At 30.7% G+C, this 18,722-nt stretch overlaps 1 protein-coding gene across 2 annotated transcripts in view; it reads right to left on the bottom strand.

Moving 5' to 3' along the window:
* Positions 1 to 18,722, bottom strand: part of LOC121114953 (pseudouridylate synthase RPUSD2) — a 157,337-nt gene that overhangs the window by 91,908 nt on the left and 46,707 nt on the right. The window lies entirely within an intron of this gene.

Below are 18,722 nucleotides of genomic sequence, written 5' to 3'. Positions count from 1 at the left end.
TGATCAGTATTCAAAGTGATAATTTTCTTATTCATATATTCACAATCCTCTTTTCGCAATTAGTACGCAAATTGGTTTTTGTAAAGCCCATGGCTCCCATTTTCTGGAATTATGTAACCCAATGCGACCCTCAACAATATTTTAATGTATGTATGGGGTAAAAAAGGGACTAAGGACGTATAATATTGTTGTGCTAGTAAAATTCCATCCTTCAAAAAAATTTAGAGCTTCATTTGACATAATTGTTTAACGATACATATATGATTTGCCATATCACTAGCAAAGCATGAATCGTAAAAACTTTCAACAGAGTATATACTCCATAATTAAATTGCGCTTAGAGTATTAAATTATTTAATACAAGATTTCCAGGGAATTTGCCATAGACTGATTTAAAACCCTGATCAATCCAGGGAAAGTGGATCATTAAAAGGAAACTCTAGTAGGTATGTACATATTAACAGCTGACAAAAATAATAAACAAACGAGTTGTTGGATGTTTTTCCCAGATATGAATAACTCTCAAGGGAGCTAATAACAGAAATGATCCAACTCACCCAAGCCCGTGACTAAGCGGGGAGATCAGCTAAAATCTAGTTGTCAAATTTGTCAAAAAGTCTACTTCTTAGATTCACAATTTTGGAATGAACAATATTCATTTCGTCAAAAATAAATTTAAAAAAAAGTTTATTTATTAAATTATGCCTTTTTTTCTAAATTATTGTCAAATTTTGATTTTCTAAAAAAATTATTCGTCCAATGAGCGTTATTTACTTATATACGTTGGTAAACAAAAGCAACAGAGAGTAGCGCCTTCTTGTGGCAAAATAATACAACTCCCTCAATGATAATATTATTTAATAAAAAATAACATGTACGTATGTTTACCACATGTCAAAATTATTCTGAGCAAGCGTCATTTTTTAAACAATGAGCTACAGACTGTCACACCACCTTGCGGATTATATATATTATTTTATTTTGTGCTCATGCCCTATTATCCTCTTTTTCAACAATAAAGACTACCAAGTATTTTTAATAGGTAAGTGACTTCTTCGACAAAACATATATTAAATAAAGTACGTGGTAAGAACTAATCAAACCAATTATGAGAGGAAAATATTATGTAACTCAACTCTTCAGCTTTGAAGAATAAGATAAGACGGAGTAATTTGAGATTCAAGGGAGTATTGAGGATCCAATCAATAATCATTTTGTATGTATATGAATATAATTATTTATTCGATGTGCGCGACATCATCAATATATACCGACTCAAACGTTAGACTCTTTAAAGTACCTTCATTTATCTTTCTCCCAAAAATAAACATAAAACATGGCACATAATTATATAGTCGTAAAAAAGTATGATAGGAAACTTTCTATAATTGGAGTTTGTAGTGTTTATTTTCCAAAACTGTCATAATTACTCTTTAATTCTTGAGGTGAACTCAATTATAAGGGAGAGTAGGACTAACGATTTGTCAGAGAGTTAGTTATAAGTGTAAGTCCATTTTGGATAGGAAATAGAATTGAGGATTGAGTTCGGAGTAATCCCTCACTATGTATTTAATAGATAAGGAGTGGGGTGTATGCTGCTTATTTCATTCATCGCCATCTCATGGCTGCTTGCAAATACTATTTTAAAACGTCATGACAGCTAAGCTGCTCTCCTCTCAAAACATTCTTTAAATTGTCAGAATTTCTAGTTGTTTTTTTGTTTACATACCAGCAAGTTATATTTTTTTTACCACTCCACCCATCACCAGCTATTCCCACCTTAACAAGATCGTATTCATATTTAACCAATAAACGTTCAGAGCACAACTAATAACGGGTGGAAAAGCAGAAAAATAAACAGCTGTCAACAAAATATAGTGTATACTTTTTTATTAGTGATGTAACGCCGTGCTTAATATTTAAACGACATAATACATAGAACCACCACAAGGCCAATAATACCTAAGTACTATTGACAGGCTATGAAGCCAACAAACTTTCCTTCATGTAAAACTTACTCTTATGTAAACCTCTATAGTTGTATAAACAAAATTATTGAAATGAATGGGTCAACTAATTAAAAATAGATCAAAAGAACATCCTAAATGATTCTGCCCTCCAAAATCTACTAAATTGATCAGATGTTCTAAGAAATTTTGTAATGTGTACCACGTTAAAAAATATCAAAATTTTCATTCTCTAAATAGCACTATTATATCCAAACTCGGTTTACAATTACAGAGGATTAACATATTTATGCCGTTCCTCCATGTACCACTAATAAAGCACGCGTACTAAAGTTTGAGAACCTCTAGCCTACGTTCTACAAATATATAATTATTTGTTTATTCTGTATTCATAATAACAAACCACACTTCGGTTTTCGGTCTGAACCGTTATAATTTTTGTTGGCGACTATTAATTCGGTTTTGATCCTTCTCATTTAATATTCGGTCTAAATTGATTTTATAGAAGAATTTTTGATGACGTCATGTGTGTTTCCAAACTGTGAACATCAGTAGAATGACGGCATATGATGTTCAAAGTACTCGGTCATCCCCGAAATATCGGTTCAAATCAGTCAAGAAAAATCATTATTTACGGAAAAAGCGTGCAGAAGCGTTGTGTTAGAGTTCTGAATCAATTTTCCCTATAACACAACTGAAAACGGATTAATTCGTTTGAACCATAAATTGTTTACCCTAACGTACCTTTTATAATACAAAAATGTACAAGAATTATACTCAGATTTAAATAATATAATTTATATAAGAAACATATCTATTCTTCGTACCAATGTTTTTGTCAAAAACAGTACGTAAAACCACAAAAATAGAGCTTCAACTTGGAGCACAGTCTGACAATGGTTTAACTCGCTTAACAACAACAACACTAACTAGCAGCATGTGCCTAAAGCATAAACTGACTAGTCTAACAAAATTCGATTGTGGATTAAAAATTTGGTTTTTTTTTTCAGAAGTAAACTTTTCCGCCATTTTGCATCAAACTCGAATATGTCGAGTTTACGAGTTTTTGTATTCGGCTGTATCTATGTATTAAGAATTTGTATCCTTAAATAGGATGTGTTCATGTAATTTTTGATTGATTTTCTGTCATTGGAGAACAAATAGACATATATGTCCATAGATATACTCGCTAATAAATGCATTAATAAGCAATAAGTACCTGTTTCACTAAATACACATAAAAAAAAATCTTCTGTCTCTTTAACGATGATTATTATTCTTCTTCATTAGAAGAGATATGACATGAATAAAATAAAGATATATCAAAAGAAACATTCACCATTCCACCGCCATCAACATCATTATAAGAAAATAGATTTTAAAATATGACATTTATCTCTAAATAAACAGTAATCTTAAAATTGAAAGTGAATAAAATGTCAAATACGTCAGTGTCACATGCCGATATCTTAGTATTTATCATTATTATGTGTATCCCTTCAAACAAGAGCAAAGTCTCACCTTTGAATGAAAGAGAGAAACTAAGGAATAGTTTTGTTTTTTCTATAATTTCGAATATTCCTCTTATATGAGACTCCAGGCACCGTTTTTGAAAGTGAAGGGACCAATGACTGTAATTTAAATATATATATCCTGCTATATGCTAGGTAATCAACTGTCCTCATTTGTCCACACATGTCATCTATTAAAATCCTGTCGAGAAAGTACGGGGTACTTTTTTATAAATGAATGAAATGTCCGTTTTATTATGGGTTAACTCAAATTTACAGGACGTAAAAAAAAGAAGGTTAATATATAACATGGGGATTTTCTGTAATAATTATATAAATAAATATTTACCCCCCCCCCTCCCTCCCTGGCACCGATACTAATTGGGCCTTTATGGGGGTCAAAGGTATGGACAACCTAGTTATGTGATAATTGTAAACTTTCAAAAAGTTAAGTGGCCATGGCTCCCTTCTATGTGTATATTAAACAAGTTAACTGAGACAAAATCACTCGAGGTTGATATATTAATTAATAAAAACAAAGTTTCACTCCTGGATATTAATAATCAAATCAACTCTTGCTTCCTTCAATCCAAAAGATGTTCCATAAGGGAATTATGACTTTTCAAAATGTGACCATGATATACCATTTGAGTATTCAATAAGTTTATACAATTTGACTGAAATGGGGGAAACATCTTTCATTTTGCAAAAGAATCTTTATACTTGTTGTAAAAAAATCATTAAAAAATAACATTGATTCAACTTAAGAGCCATCTAGATAGTAGAGAAAATAATGTATGTTTGTTTGTAGTATGTGAAAATATATCCAATTCATTTACATATTTTTTTATCTAAGAAATAACAATGTGGTCATATTAATGAAATATCACAGGCGTTTAGCATGTATAGTAAAGGCTTAGCCAGGTTACGTACTAGAGACTCAATTACTCCCTGGCGTATCAATCATAACGTTATAATATTCTTTCTTTCTTTCTTTTTCACAGACAATTATTATCATTCCTTCATTCTTGAGGAGAGAATATCCATCATCCAGGTATAGAGTAACTACGAGTAAGTGTGGTAATAAAAACGGTGAGTAACACTAAAGATTTATTGAGTAGTTATCTACAATATTTTTTAGCCCAATTTTTACTGTTCAACGACAAATTTTAGGCTTAATCCTTTGAGACACTGCAAATTGGATTGAAAGCAAAACCAAAAATGCATCGTCACAATGAAATAATTAAAAATTGATGGATTTTGTTTGAAAGGGGCCATTAAGGGTCCAAAAGAAGTCTAATAAATGAAATGAAGGCTTTTAACATTACCTTGATATTCTTAAGTACCTCAGCACATCCCAGAAATTTGAATACCAAACCCATCAAAATATGTCTGCCAATATATATTTGATGTAATGAAACAATTTTGGCATCTCTCAATTTCTTTATTTTTTGTTCTAAATTGTTTTTGGGTTTACTCACAACAAACGTTATTTTGATAATGTAGTATGTAATCAATGAATAATCCTACTAATGGCTTAAAAAAAACCAACTGATATTCATCATCAAACTGAGTGAAGAACGACACTATAAAATTATAAAAATCGTTTTTGGGCTGATTTTACATTTAAACAATTTTCAAAATAGAATGTAGTTTTCGAGGGAATTATTATACTTTTATGTAGATATCTGATGTTTATTCAAACTCAAAAATTGCTTTAACCCTATAATTAATCAGTAGGACTATAAATTACTCAAAATGCTTCAAAAAATTATATACCAAAACAAAATAATAATAATAATTACAGATCAATATTTTAACGCATCCAGTAGATGAATACTACATGAAGGCTAAAATGTTTATGGAAAAAAATGTTAACTGGAAATTATCAATCTAGACTAGGGACAGACAATATTTCGGAGTGAGATGGTGCAAATTATCTTCCTATGTTATGTTCCGTGGAAGTCTATGTTATTAAATATTATGAAACAAATTGTTAAATTAAAATGACTTAGTCAACAAATAATACTTCATTTGGAAGGATTAAGACAAGGAATTAACAAAACGATATGATTTTGTTTTAAAAAAATATATACGTAATTGGTTTTATTTTTTCTGGAATGACATGTTTTGTTTTTTTAGAGTTATTTTTGTAAAATATCATTCGATTTTTATACACAACAACTTTCCTAAACATTGTCAATAAATTCAACATAATAATTTTAAACTACTACACATTGCACAACTTGAAGCAAACTACTTTTTATTTATATTAGAACCTAATTGGATAGTTAAAACACAATGAAGGTGACAAGTGACTCAACATGGACTCCAGTCCATATTTAAAAGACTTTGACTCGAAAGGTATTTCAATTTGTTCACTGTATATAAAGTACTCCTTAAAAGTATCTTTATATTTCTGAAGACTTGAAAAGGACTCGTTGAAAATATTCAAGAATAAGGACTTGTGAGAAAATACTTGAAACTAAACATGGACTTGTAGAATATGGACTTTATCCCAACTCTGTTAGCCAACTATCGTAATTAGTAATGTAAGTCGTGTAAATTTTTTAACTGGTCCGGTTTTCTTTTTCTTTTTTTAATTGGTAATCTGAAGAATGAATTTTCATTTCCTTCGCAGTTATCATTATTATTTTATTCCTGAGCAGAGAACTTCCTTTCCTAATAGGTTCAACTATATTCAAAGCCTGATGGAACATTCGTGTGTGATCACAAAATACGGAAAGTAACCTTGGCGATTTGTTGTGGAGAACTAATCCTAAGTTCTTCTTGGACTCAGAGTTTTAGAATTGAGAATCGATAATGTAGTAATTTTTTCTAATATCCTTGATTATTTCCTTTTTTTTCCTCCTCCATCGTCACATTGGATTCTAGCTGATTCCTTCCAAAACATTCTTTAAATTTTTAAAGTTACCATGTCGATTTTAGGTTTTTTTTTTTTTTAACATTTCTATTATACACAAGAATTTCATCACTAATCATAATTATATAAACACGGCCGATATCTATATACTGAAATCAATAATATATAAAAATAATACTCTGAATTTGAAAAAATGAAGTAATATCATATTATATATTCTTCAAAGATAATCTGTAATAAACTTTATTAAAAAAGGACTTTTTTTTAGGGAAGGGAATATATTTTCTCTTATTTAAATCTAATTAGCTTAAATGTAATGTTTCATTCAATAACTTAAAAAAATATATATTTCAAGGTGTTCATGGGTTGCGGCCATATTATTAACTTTTAGCCCATTAACGCAAGATGAAAACCTCATTTGGTTTGAATTTGGCTCGCAAGCCGAGCACACCCATGATCTAAACTGTACAAAGTACAAATATCTTGTATAACGATTACATAACTAGAGCTTTATAAAATATGACCTAGAACGCGTGCAAAACTTTTTGTATTTGCAACTTGATTTTTTTTTTTTTTTTTCGTTTTTTAGAGCTGATATCATTATAATTGCATTTATCGAGAGAGAGAAACATTATCGTATAAAACTATAAATATTACATCTACTCATGGAAGACGGAGTAAGACAATAAGGGGTTGCTTGGGAGTTAAAAGTGTAAGTTCTAGTTGGACTTAGGGTAGAATTGATGTTCGACATCGGAGTAATTCCAGCCTATATGTTCTTGCTATAAAAGAAGTAGTATGACTGTGTTTTTTCCTTCCTCTCCCAACTACTGCTTGCAGCTGATTTCTTCTAATATATTATTATTCAAATTGTCAGGATTACCATGTTAACTTTTGGTTTCTTTCATTTTCAAGTACTGGCAGATCATGTTTTACACAACTCTATACCTAAGAATAATCTGTGATTATCCTTATACTTTTTTTTTCTTAAATGGAGGATATTTCAAGGAATTCATTTCCTGGTACGTGTCGATAGGTCATGAATACGTGCTCTTCTAATAGGTAAAACATGAATACATATCCCCCTCTCTCTCACCTTTCAATATTATCCTAATTATGTAAGATTTCAAGGTTGAATGGTATAATAATCATCATTATGATTATAATAAAAACAAATAAGTTTGTATAATTATCAGTCAAGAAGGGATCACGTCACTCTTTGTTCACATATGTATGTGTACAAGTTGTAACTTGTACGAACAAATCGTTGAAATGTGTACGTCCCATAAGATGCGTCGTTAGCTCCTTTTAGGGGCCTCAAGCCCCCCTCCCCAACCTCCAATGTGTATCATAAATAGGTCACCTTAGTGATGATATGTATATTTTTCCAATTGAATAGATATGCCACGAACTTTTGTTTGAATATATTTTTGGCTTTACTGACAACGTTGATAAAGCTGCAATGATCATAACTTTAATAACAAATAATATACAACTTCTAATTCAAAATGATAATAGTCCAATTCAAAAAGATATAAACTCAAAATTACTCAATTATTTCTTTTTTACAAGTGATGGCACTTGAATTTCATAATATACCCCAAAATACACATCAATTAGTAACTATCTAAAAAATACAGCTTTAACTGATCGACAACTATTATAGTTTCAATCATTTAATGATGACAAATACAGTAATACCTTTATATGCAAGCTTAATTATTTCCTGGACGGAACTCGTAAGTCAACGCATCTTATCTCATAAGAAGTTACTGAAATAATGCACTTGAAACGGCTCTTGCGTCCCGTTGACAGCTCTTGACTAGCTTGCATCTTTAAAAACCAGCCTTGTATGTCAATGTATAGAGTTGGAAACAACAATTATAACATTCTTAAAGAGATAACCTCTGAATATAGAGTAATGACTAATGTCCGCTCATTAATGACGGAGAGTATCAGTGAGAACTTGTTGGGTAGCTATATAAGTGAAAAGTTATATTTCACTTAGAGTAGATTTGATCATCGAAAATGGAGTAGTTCCTGCCTATGTCTTGGCCAGATATGGAGTGGGATTTATGTTTATTTCCTTCCACTAATAGCTGCCTGCAGATAATCAAATAAAAAGTCATGACATCTAAGCAGTTTTCTTCACAAAAAAAAAAATCAAATTGTCATGATTACCATGTCAATTTATCTCCTTTCTTGTCTTTTTAAATACCTGCAGGCCATACATTATACAACTCTATCAGTGCCATTTTTTTATTAGAATCCAGCTCCTATATAAAATAACTTGTATCTCAGAATATTATGGTACTATAAATTCTCTATTAAAACTAATTAATCTCATTTTTTTTACCTCCAAGTTCTATCATCTGCATGTACAAAATACCAACATCTACAAAAAAGCAGTCCAACCGTAGACAAGCATAAAATTTACCTATATGCATGAATATAATATACATGCAAATATAATGACATAGATAGGAAAAATATCTTTACCAAACACACATTACTTTGGAGAAAAATTTAAAAACAAATAAGTTTAAGTCATTTGAACTCTTTTCCACAGCAAATGCAAAAAAAACAAAAAAACATTATTATTATCACCTCCCCCCCCCAAAAAAAAAAAAAAAAGAAGTGGAAGTATATAAATAGATCACCATAGTGATGATAAACTCATATATTTTTTTCCACTTGAATAGGTATACCAAGAACTTTTATTTATATTTATTTTTACCTAAAGTGACCACGTTGCTTAAAGCCACAATGATCATAACTTTAATAACAAATAATATACAATTTCCAATTCCTAATGAAAATAGTTTACTTCAAAGTAGGAACAGTCAAACAGAATAGTCTAATATTAAATTGGGAAAAATTGCAGTTCAAAATTAAATAGCCCAATTCAAAATGAGAATAGTACAGTTCAAAATACAATAGTCCAATTCAAAATGAGAGTAGTCCAATTCAATTTGAGATTAGTCTAATTTAATATGAGAATGTTTAAACTTATTAAGAGTAGTCAAAAATATTTTAATATAAATTGAAACTAATCAGGTATACCATAGGTAAAAGTCAAAGACTTGGCCATATATGTAGGACGACCTGAATGGTATAAATGTATATAATTTGTTTTGGAATTTCATATATTAATTATTTTAATAGTATCAAAAATATATAAGGATAACACTAGGATCTTGCTTGAGGGATGGGGGTTGAAAATTTTGGAACTTAAAAAACGATATTTGCTTTTTTAAGAAGCTACATATTTTTGAATAAACCAAGTATACAGAGGTGACCAGAAGTATTTACATTGGAATGATTGTTGTTTCTAAATCGCCACAACAAATATACATAACATATTTAAAATGGAATCATTATTGTAAAAAAACTATACCCAATAAAGAAATATATGAAATTATTGAACTTTTTAAGTGCAGTGCAAATGCTTTTGCCCACCTCTGTATTGCCAAAAATTTCTTGATAAGAGTACATAGTGTGCAATCAAATCCAACTTGTTAGTGTTTTCTTTAAAAGTAAAATTCTCAAAATTTAGAATTGTTATGTTTATTTACATACAATGGATACATCATGCACAGGTTTCTGTAGTAAATTTTTGTATAGAAGCTCCGATTCTCTTAGCCCATTTTAATGAATTGATAAATTTCTATTTTGAATTTGACTATTCTCCTTTTGAGTAAGAAATGACATAATATTGGATTCGAGTATATCTAAGAGTGCACAATGGAATGAATAGTTAAAAAAATGACACAAAATTTAAATGACGTAGTTAATATAATCGTTCAACTTTTTACGTAAATAAATAGAGCAAGCTTTTGTATTGTTTTTAATACCCTGTTCACTAACTACGTTATAAAAAGGATGTTCACTAACGGAGGGTTAAGATTTAAAATTGAATAAAAACATCCTTCATAAAGATAAAATAAACGTTGATTCAAAAAAAAAAAATTCTATCAAAATTTAAAAAAAGCCAACTAAAATTATCCTTCAAAAATAATGGTCATCTTCTGATCCTTTTGCTATTCAAAAGTAAAATAATTTTATTAAACGAATAAGTTAATTGAAATTAACTTATTAGAACAAAAACTATTTGGTAAAGATCACCAAGTAACAATAAAAATAATTTTAAAAATGCAGTAAAAAAAAAAATCAAAAAAAAAACCGGGCCATTTCAATGTACATAAATAAATAAAGAATTATCAAATTCAAACGATAAAAAAAGAACGAATTATACCAATGGCAGAGTATTGAAAATACAGATATGGGGATATAACATAAACATGAATTCTTTTTCGTCTTTAAAGTAAAATGCCCAAAAGAAAAGTATCATGATAACAAAAACAATTTACAATAAATTGAATTGGAAATTATAAAAATTGTATGTACAGTGTGTACAAGGGGTTTTTCTCCCGGGATACCAGTTTTCACCAGTTTTTTTTTTTTTTTTTTTGGGGGGGATTAACCTATTTCAACAGACTCCTTGTAACTCTATCAACACACTTATCCCAGTGATGTGCTCCTATTTCTAGCATTGTTCTCAGCAAAATAATTGTTCACAAAGGTGATTCTTCAATTGACAAAAATCTTCGCAGGCCACTATTTAGATCGTATTTTTGTTTCGAACGTATAATGGCGTATCCCAATTTGATCTCCAGTAATTAAGCGGCCCCAAAACTCGGATTTATTGCATCAACAGAGTCTTGTTGGAATAAGAACTCCCTCCCATTGGCTGTATCCTTCATCCAGGGGATGACGAACTCCTCCATGACTTCGCAGTACCTTATCGCGTTAACCCTTTTCTTGGTATTGAAGAAGAAAGGAGGCATCACCTCACCGATGCTGCAGATGACACCCAGGGCATCACGGAGGCTGGGAACTTTGTGGTGAAGACCGCAGGGGCCTTTTCTCTCTCCTTGGCAAGCCACCTGTCATTCTGGCCGTTGTAGCTTCAGTCGACAGTCAAGTTCTTCTCGTCGGAGAAGAAGATGAGTCTTCCTCCATGGCTCTTCAGGCTTTCATGGATACCGTGAAGATGTGTTGTTTGGCCATTCGGTATGGCCTGTACCCGAGGTCCTCATTCACAGCCTTGGAGACCAGCTGTTTGCTCACTCCACAGTTCTTGGCCAACCTGGACAAGGAAGTCCCCGGCGAAGCCTTGATGGACTTCCGGAGGCCTTCAAGGAAGCGGGGAGTGCGGATTCGGGCACTTCTCATGTTGTGGGCCTTGCGGCAGACCTTCCCCTCAACCTCCCAGGCATTGAAGACCCGGTACAAGTTTAAAGTAGTTCCAATTTATCGTGGACACCCTGTACTTCAATTTCAAAACATTTTTTACTTACTAACGGGATCCCAAAATCGACAAATTCTAAGGAAATGAGAGATTGTGTACTGTGTACGAATGGGTAAATGTAGACTTTTAAGTTATAATTTTATATTATAAAAATAATAATATTTTTCATCAGAAAATAACTAGATATGAAGTATTTTTATATATGTATTCTATATCCAAATACAAAAGTATATTATTATATCATGATTCCTGCCAAGTCAGGAGCTCAAAGAATAGAATACATGTTTCTTAAAAACAAAAAATCTATTTAGGCTCTATCTAAATGGATAAACATAAATATACCTTTCTATATGTATGTAACATATTGAATTGTGTAGTCAAATCAAACAAAAAACGGATATACATAAATCTACAGTATGGAAAACACTTATAACAAAAAAAAAAATTGATTAATTGTACATTCTACATATGTATTTTTTGAACCCATTAAGAGCCTGATGAAATATATCTTTGATGTTGCAGATTGACAAGGAAATGAGTCTCTCTAAGATAATGCTTCTGTCATATTTTCTATATTGAATTGTAGAAAATATTCCTTAAAACGTGAGATATATTTTTTGTGATTGGCAATATTAGGAGTGTTTTATTTTTATTTTCCCAAGCTGTTATAATTATTCTTTAATTCTCGAGGAGAAAACATATAAATATTAAGTACTCGTGTGTTCATGTCACACTGAGTACTCGTTGGGGAGTTGTAAGAGTAAGTCGTCCTTGTTGAACTCAGAGAAGACTTAAGGATCGACAACGGAGTGGAATTTGTATTCATTTCCTTCTTCCCATAGCTGTTAGCAGCTAATCTCATGGAACGACGTAACAGTGCAGCTGCTCTTCTCTCGAACATTACTTAATTCAGGATCATTTATCAGTCTCTCTTTTAAGATATCGACAGGTCATATTTATACAACTCAAGGGGTCATTAGGGTTGTAAATCCTTAAAATATTTTTTGCGTGGGATTTTTATTGGTAGTGGCAACCTAAGCAGTTTTGTTTTACTAATGATGTTATCATTACTTTGCCATTCTTGAAGATAGAAAATATGTGTATAATCGAGGATCAAAGTTTGAGTAATTCCTATCTATGCCTTTGCTAGATACGGAGTGGGATTTTTGTTTATTTCCATCCTTTCACAGCCACTTACAGCTGATCTAATAAAGAGGCATGCCAGCTAAGCTGTTCTCTTTTCAAGCATTCTTTACGTTGTAAGGGTTACCGGCGGTTCATATTTTATACAATTCAAGTTTTAACACTAAATACTTCAATAGTGTTCCCTAACATATCATGTCCCTGCAAAAGGGAAAACACATCTAAATTTGTATTAATAAAAACATCAAAAGAAAGTCCCTCACATAATATTTTTATGATAATATTTATGTACATTAATTAATCATGAATTTTCCCCGAACTGTAAATTGGATGACGCATCTCCTATACATCATTTATATGTTGATACATAATGAGATGTAAATATCCCTCCTTTGATGTGAATACCTTTAAACCATTATCTACTAGAATCATATTCATCCTTCTCATCAGCATATTAAGGAGATTAACTGTTATTATATGTACAGTGGGATGGGTCATTTTGAAACGGAATAATAAGACTTTTTCGAATTTTGAACACAGGATATGGGGAAAAGTTTTGTATTGGTAAAAAAAATAATTTGTGAAAAATATGAGCACAAGAGAGTTCCCACATACATATTCAGGGCTTTGCAAATAAATGGGAAATTTTTCAAATAGCTAAATCTCAGCTCCTCCTACTTTGAATTTCGCACTAAAAATTACCTTGTTGTGACTTACTTAATTATCTTTTTCATATGTGACTTTTTTTTACAAAGAAGGGCAAGGCGTTAAAAGCCTATCTCTATAAAGAAGCCCATGAAATACTTGAAGCACAAAAGGTACTCAGCTCTGTACCATGCCTCCAACGCAACTTAGTGATTCCTATTTGAAAGGGTCCCATTTTTCGTCTAGGCTGAAATCTGAACAAGCAATAATCCAGATGTGAACATTCGAAAGTGCATATTTTTTAATATAATTGATTAATTTTGTAAGTATGACATTCAATCAATCGTAAAGACCTATTATATTTATAAGGATAAACTATTGACAAGGTATTGACAAAGTATTAATAATTATCAAGGTGGAAACAATTGAAATATTATTGGTTCGCTCTTGATGCATGGTTATGTAAGTAACACAATAATATTTAATAGAAAATACAAAGTTTGATTTGTGGGACCTATATCTTTTTTTTTTAATAAGAAAAAAGAAAGCCATTTGATTATTATTATAGGTAAAAAATATCACTTAAATTTCTTCAGGAATCAAATTGTAATAATCGAATAAATATTCATAATCCACAAAATATGAAATTTCAACTGTATAACCTCAAAAATGCTTACAATCGTCCTGAAATTTGGCAATTGAATCATCTATCACTGTATTACTCTAATGTAGTCATTTGAAAAAAATAAAGTAGCTTAAAGATTATTTAATATTACAAATATAGGCATCTCCACGTCTAGTTGTTAGGCTAGGAATCAAGCTGCATATAAGTATATAAATTCTAAGTATTTATTTTGACACATGTATGTTAGGGTGTTCTCAAACACATAAAAGATTTTTGTTTTTGTTTTTCTCAATAATACTCTGTACATGGAACATGCACTCTTTTTTATCCTTAAGTTTTCCACTCAGTTGGTCAAACTTAAATATATTTTGTAGAGAAAAATAGTTATGAAATGAAAACTGGAGTTGAATTAAAATAATATGAAAAAGTAATTGTTCTTTATCAATAAGATAAAGGTTTAAACATATGTGACCTCAATATAATCCAAAATTTTACCCACTCTCCTTTTTTCTTTTTTTGTCCAGAAACGGAGTAAAAGATTTACGAGGCATCCAATACTAACTAAAAGAGCCTCTCTTTTAGTTGACCTGTTCTTTTTTAGAAAATAAATTTAAAATATTTCATTTTTTAGTAATGAAATAATTATAATAAATAACCTTAATTAAATCAAATATTTTTATTTTTCGTACTTTAAAGCCTTCAAATGTAGGTCCATTAGACAGCTTACCCCTTTACCCTTCTCCCATCATAAAACATCTTAATTTTTGTTAATTTCGTTACCCCAAACACATGTCAACAATATTTTATTTTTTTGAAAATGTTTACAAATTCCATCTTCAATTATAATAGCACTAGACACGCTGACTTTTAACGATGAGAAATCCAAGATTTCTCATCAAATCTGGTTCTCGAGCATTTTCAATTAGAATTGTGTTACCATTTTTACTCATTATATAGAGTAGAGTCAGATTTGATACGAAAAAAAATATTGAACCCTTGGAGGCGTTTTATATTTGGCATACAGGGAGCACCATTTTTTTTCTCGCAAACTATTATTATTCTTTCATTCTTGAGGATAGAAAATCTATGCCAAAAAAATTGGGTAAATACTTTGTACATGGTCCCTTCGTAGAAACAGTTTAAGCTCAAATAGACAGGGTCTGTTCTGGTTGCAGATAAATATTTATTCAGTATCTGTGTAGCTTACATCAAATAAAAAAAAATTGGGAGTACGTAAGTGAAAGAAATACTTTTATTTTTTAGAGCCCCCCTAATGTACACATATGTATTTAGTTCAAAAGAAGAGCAAAATTATAAACTGAAAAATTCCATGTTGCATCATAGCACTAAATATGGGTATATTGTATGGTTTGTTCTTGATAAGTGCAAATCAAAATTTTTGATCACATGAGATGAGTTATTTTTGCATCAACTGCATGTTTGATGTAAATTTAATTTAGGTATGTACATATTAAATGATTAGATTTTTTTTAACCCATTATTTGAATTGAACAAAATGGTCCTCACTCCCACATGGAATATTCTACTCCATGTTAATTACTTACTCTACTCATGCAATGTTATTCTTATGCAATTACCTATACTAATGTCCTAGGGATAGGTTTCGGGTATTTTTTGTTAATCAACTTGACACTAGTAATTAAACTTCGGACTCGGGTAGAATTTTAATAACCGCAAGTAATTTATAACTATACGCATACCTTTATTTTGAAAGACAATAAAAATCAAAAGTTGCGTGATTATGTTATCATCAAGCCACTCCTCCCCCACTCTTGAATTAGTTCCAACGACCGTAATGATGAAGGTGAGCACGGAAAGCAAATAATATATATATATATATGACCTAATCATGAGGATTTCTTCAAAAGTTTTCAAACAGATGATGACGTCACAAAAGCTATGAACTAATTTCTTTTTCTCAGACAAAACTAGAGTCGTATAAAACATGTACTAGAAAGCGGAAACAGCTTTATCGAATCGGTAAGCCTAAAGTTAATAGAGATAAAAAGGTTATACCATAACGCGTGTACGACTGATGTTTGACTTCCACCAGGCTTTTAATATTGACGCCATAGTAGATGAGTATTTTCTAGCTAGATCCGGAGTGGGCTGTGTGTTCATTTGTTTCCTTTTATAGCTCTTAACATCTAATTTGATAAAACGATGTAGCAGCAAAACACATCGACATGTCATATTTATACAACTACATATATCACTAGGGCTGTAAATCTTTAGCATATTTTTGAGTGCGAGTTTATTTGCGCACTGTAAGGTGAACAGTGTTTTTTTTAATTTTCTAAAGCGGTTATCATTATTATTCCATTCATGAGTAAAGAACATTTAAGTATAAAATTTAACCATGAGCGTATTTTCTCATGAATATCGGATATTAACACTGATTATTTGTTGGTGAATTTTAAGTATAAGTCTTTGCTGGAATAGGAGTAGAATTAAGGATCGACATCGGATTCATTCCTCCATATTTTCTAGCTAGAGTGGGATTTTGTTATGTATTTCATATTTCCTTTCATGTTTTTATCTTCTTGTATATTCGTTTATGTATTAAAGTACTATGTTTTACGTATTATAAATAGTCTCGTATTTTGTAAATAAATTAGAGTATAGTTAGAATACACATGATCTTATAAACTGTGTAGCCTTATTCCTCCACGCCATTTCTTCTTCTCATTTGTCTCTCGGTCATCCTGGATCTCTCCTACTATAAATAAGATTGTGTCTCTCCCTCGTCAAGACGCAACAGATTTGAAATAATTTCCTTCCTCTTACAGCTGCTTGCAGCTGATCTAATAAAAATTAAGGGCAGCTAAGCTACTTAACTCCCAAACATTCTTCAAATGTTCAATATTACCACGTTCATATTCGATTTTTTTTATTTTTATATACCGATAGGACATACTTTAAGCATCACTGAACATCATTCATTCCCTGTAAGTTGTACATAAATACTCGTCCAAAAAGGTAACATGTACATGTTACATGTTTGTACATGTGACAAAATCCTTGGGTAAAAATGGTTTTTGCACCAATAAATAAAAATCTGAATACTTTAGATTTTTACTCTGAGTGAAGTCGGTTTTTAAAGTAACATGTGGATATTCTTTTACATTGATGCTCCGATTACGAGTCCACGGGTATGGGTATAACTCGATTCCATCCCCAATATGTCATGCTTCAAAGATGACAGTATATATATATCCTCGATAAATGTATCGTGTATTTTCGTACCTTTTTATATGGATTCTCAGTTAATAGTTAAATATTGAATGAATAAATATAAAATATATTATGATCTTACAAATTTACAAGTTTTTTAATGAGACAGAGAAAGTTATCAAAACATTCATGTGTCTCTATGTCATTATTACATTGATAATAACATAATGAAAGTGTACAACAATTTATGTTAAATCAACACTGAAGAAATAGAGAAAATTCAAAGAAATTATTATATATGGATAGACAAATGGTATTGGCCAGCGAATCAAACAGAAATATATAAAGAAAAATACATACACTTTGTAATTATCTTATTTTTTTTTTTATCATCTGTTGAATGTGATGATACTTTATGTATACCTACACACAACGTATTTACCCACTGAGACACTCATATTTGTTGACTAGATAAGGACCTCGTTAATGATGTTTTGATGACCTCTTTAGAATTTTATCTTATTACTATGTATTTATTTGACACATAACAATATGAAAATCCAAGAGGAAGCCATTAGAAAAATATAAATGATTAATTATGGTATTTAACGTTATACTCTTGTGGGATATGAAGTGTTGGGAATGGATATACAAATAAAGTCAAGGGTATTATCTTCATACCTTTATTCAAATTCCTTGGGTAAGTTGAGATACCCAAAATGTATTCATTTGATTAAGGAGTCTTTATTTGCCTCCGATAAAGCCTTTTCAAAAAATAAATCAATTTATAATTAGATTTTATTGTCACGAGTATTTTTTGTACGTTTAAATGAGATTTGCAGACTCTCTAATGGTTTAATCCCAATAAACCTTGTTGATATATGTATATATTGACGACATGTAATCAGTGAATGATATAAAGTGAGTGAAAGTCAATTGCATCATTATCAGTCTATGTACACAAGGTATTCCAACATTATGTAGAGTTCCATTAACTTTAACATCATTAAATGAAGAGTTTTGAGTGAATGTTTATTGGAACAGGAGGAAAGAGTCCCAACCCACATTAAAAATGAAGTACAAGAAAGCTGCAAAGATCATACTGATCACATTTGACCTTCCTCTTTACATAATCAACGGAATTATAGATTCATGGAAGTATATCGACGACACCTTGTTTTTCTTTTTAGTAGTAGATCCTTCTTCTAGTACTATATACTTTATACACATACAGTTCCTTGTGTATAATTTGTATTTCGATACATTTTTCCTTCGTAATTCTTTGGATATAAACATATTTAACGATACCCCTGCTAAGTAAATAATTGTTAAGATAAAAAATTGTAATAAGCAAAATGCACTGAAGACGAATCTTCGAAGAAATTTGTCGTTCAACACAATATATATTCGGTCCCTAGTTTACTCAGATATATTATTGTAT

This window comes from Lepeophtheirus salmonis, chromosome 3 (assembly GCF_016086655.4).
Source record: "Lepeophtheirus salmonis chromosome 3, UVic_Lsal_1.4, whole genome shotgun sequence".
Lineage (NCBI taxonomy): Eukaryota > Metazoa > Arthropoda > Copepoda > Siphonostomatoida > Caligidae > Lepeophtheirus > Lepeophtheirus salmonis.
Note: the sequence above shows the minus strand (reverse complement) of the source record. Positions and strands in the feature narration are given on the sequence as shown.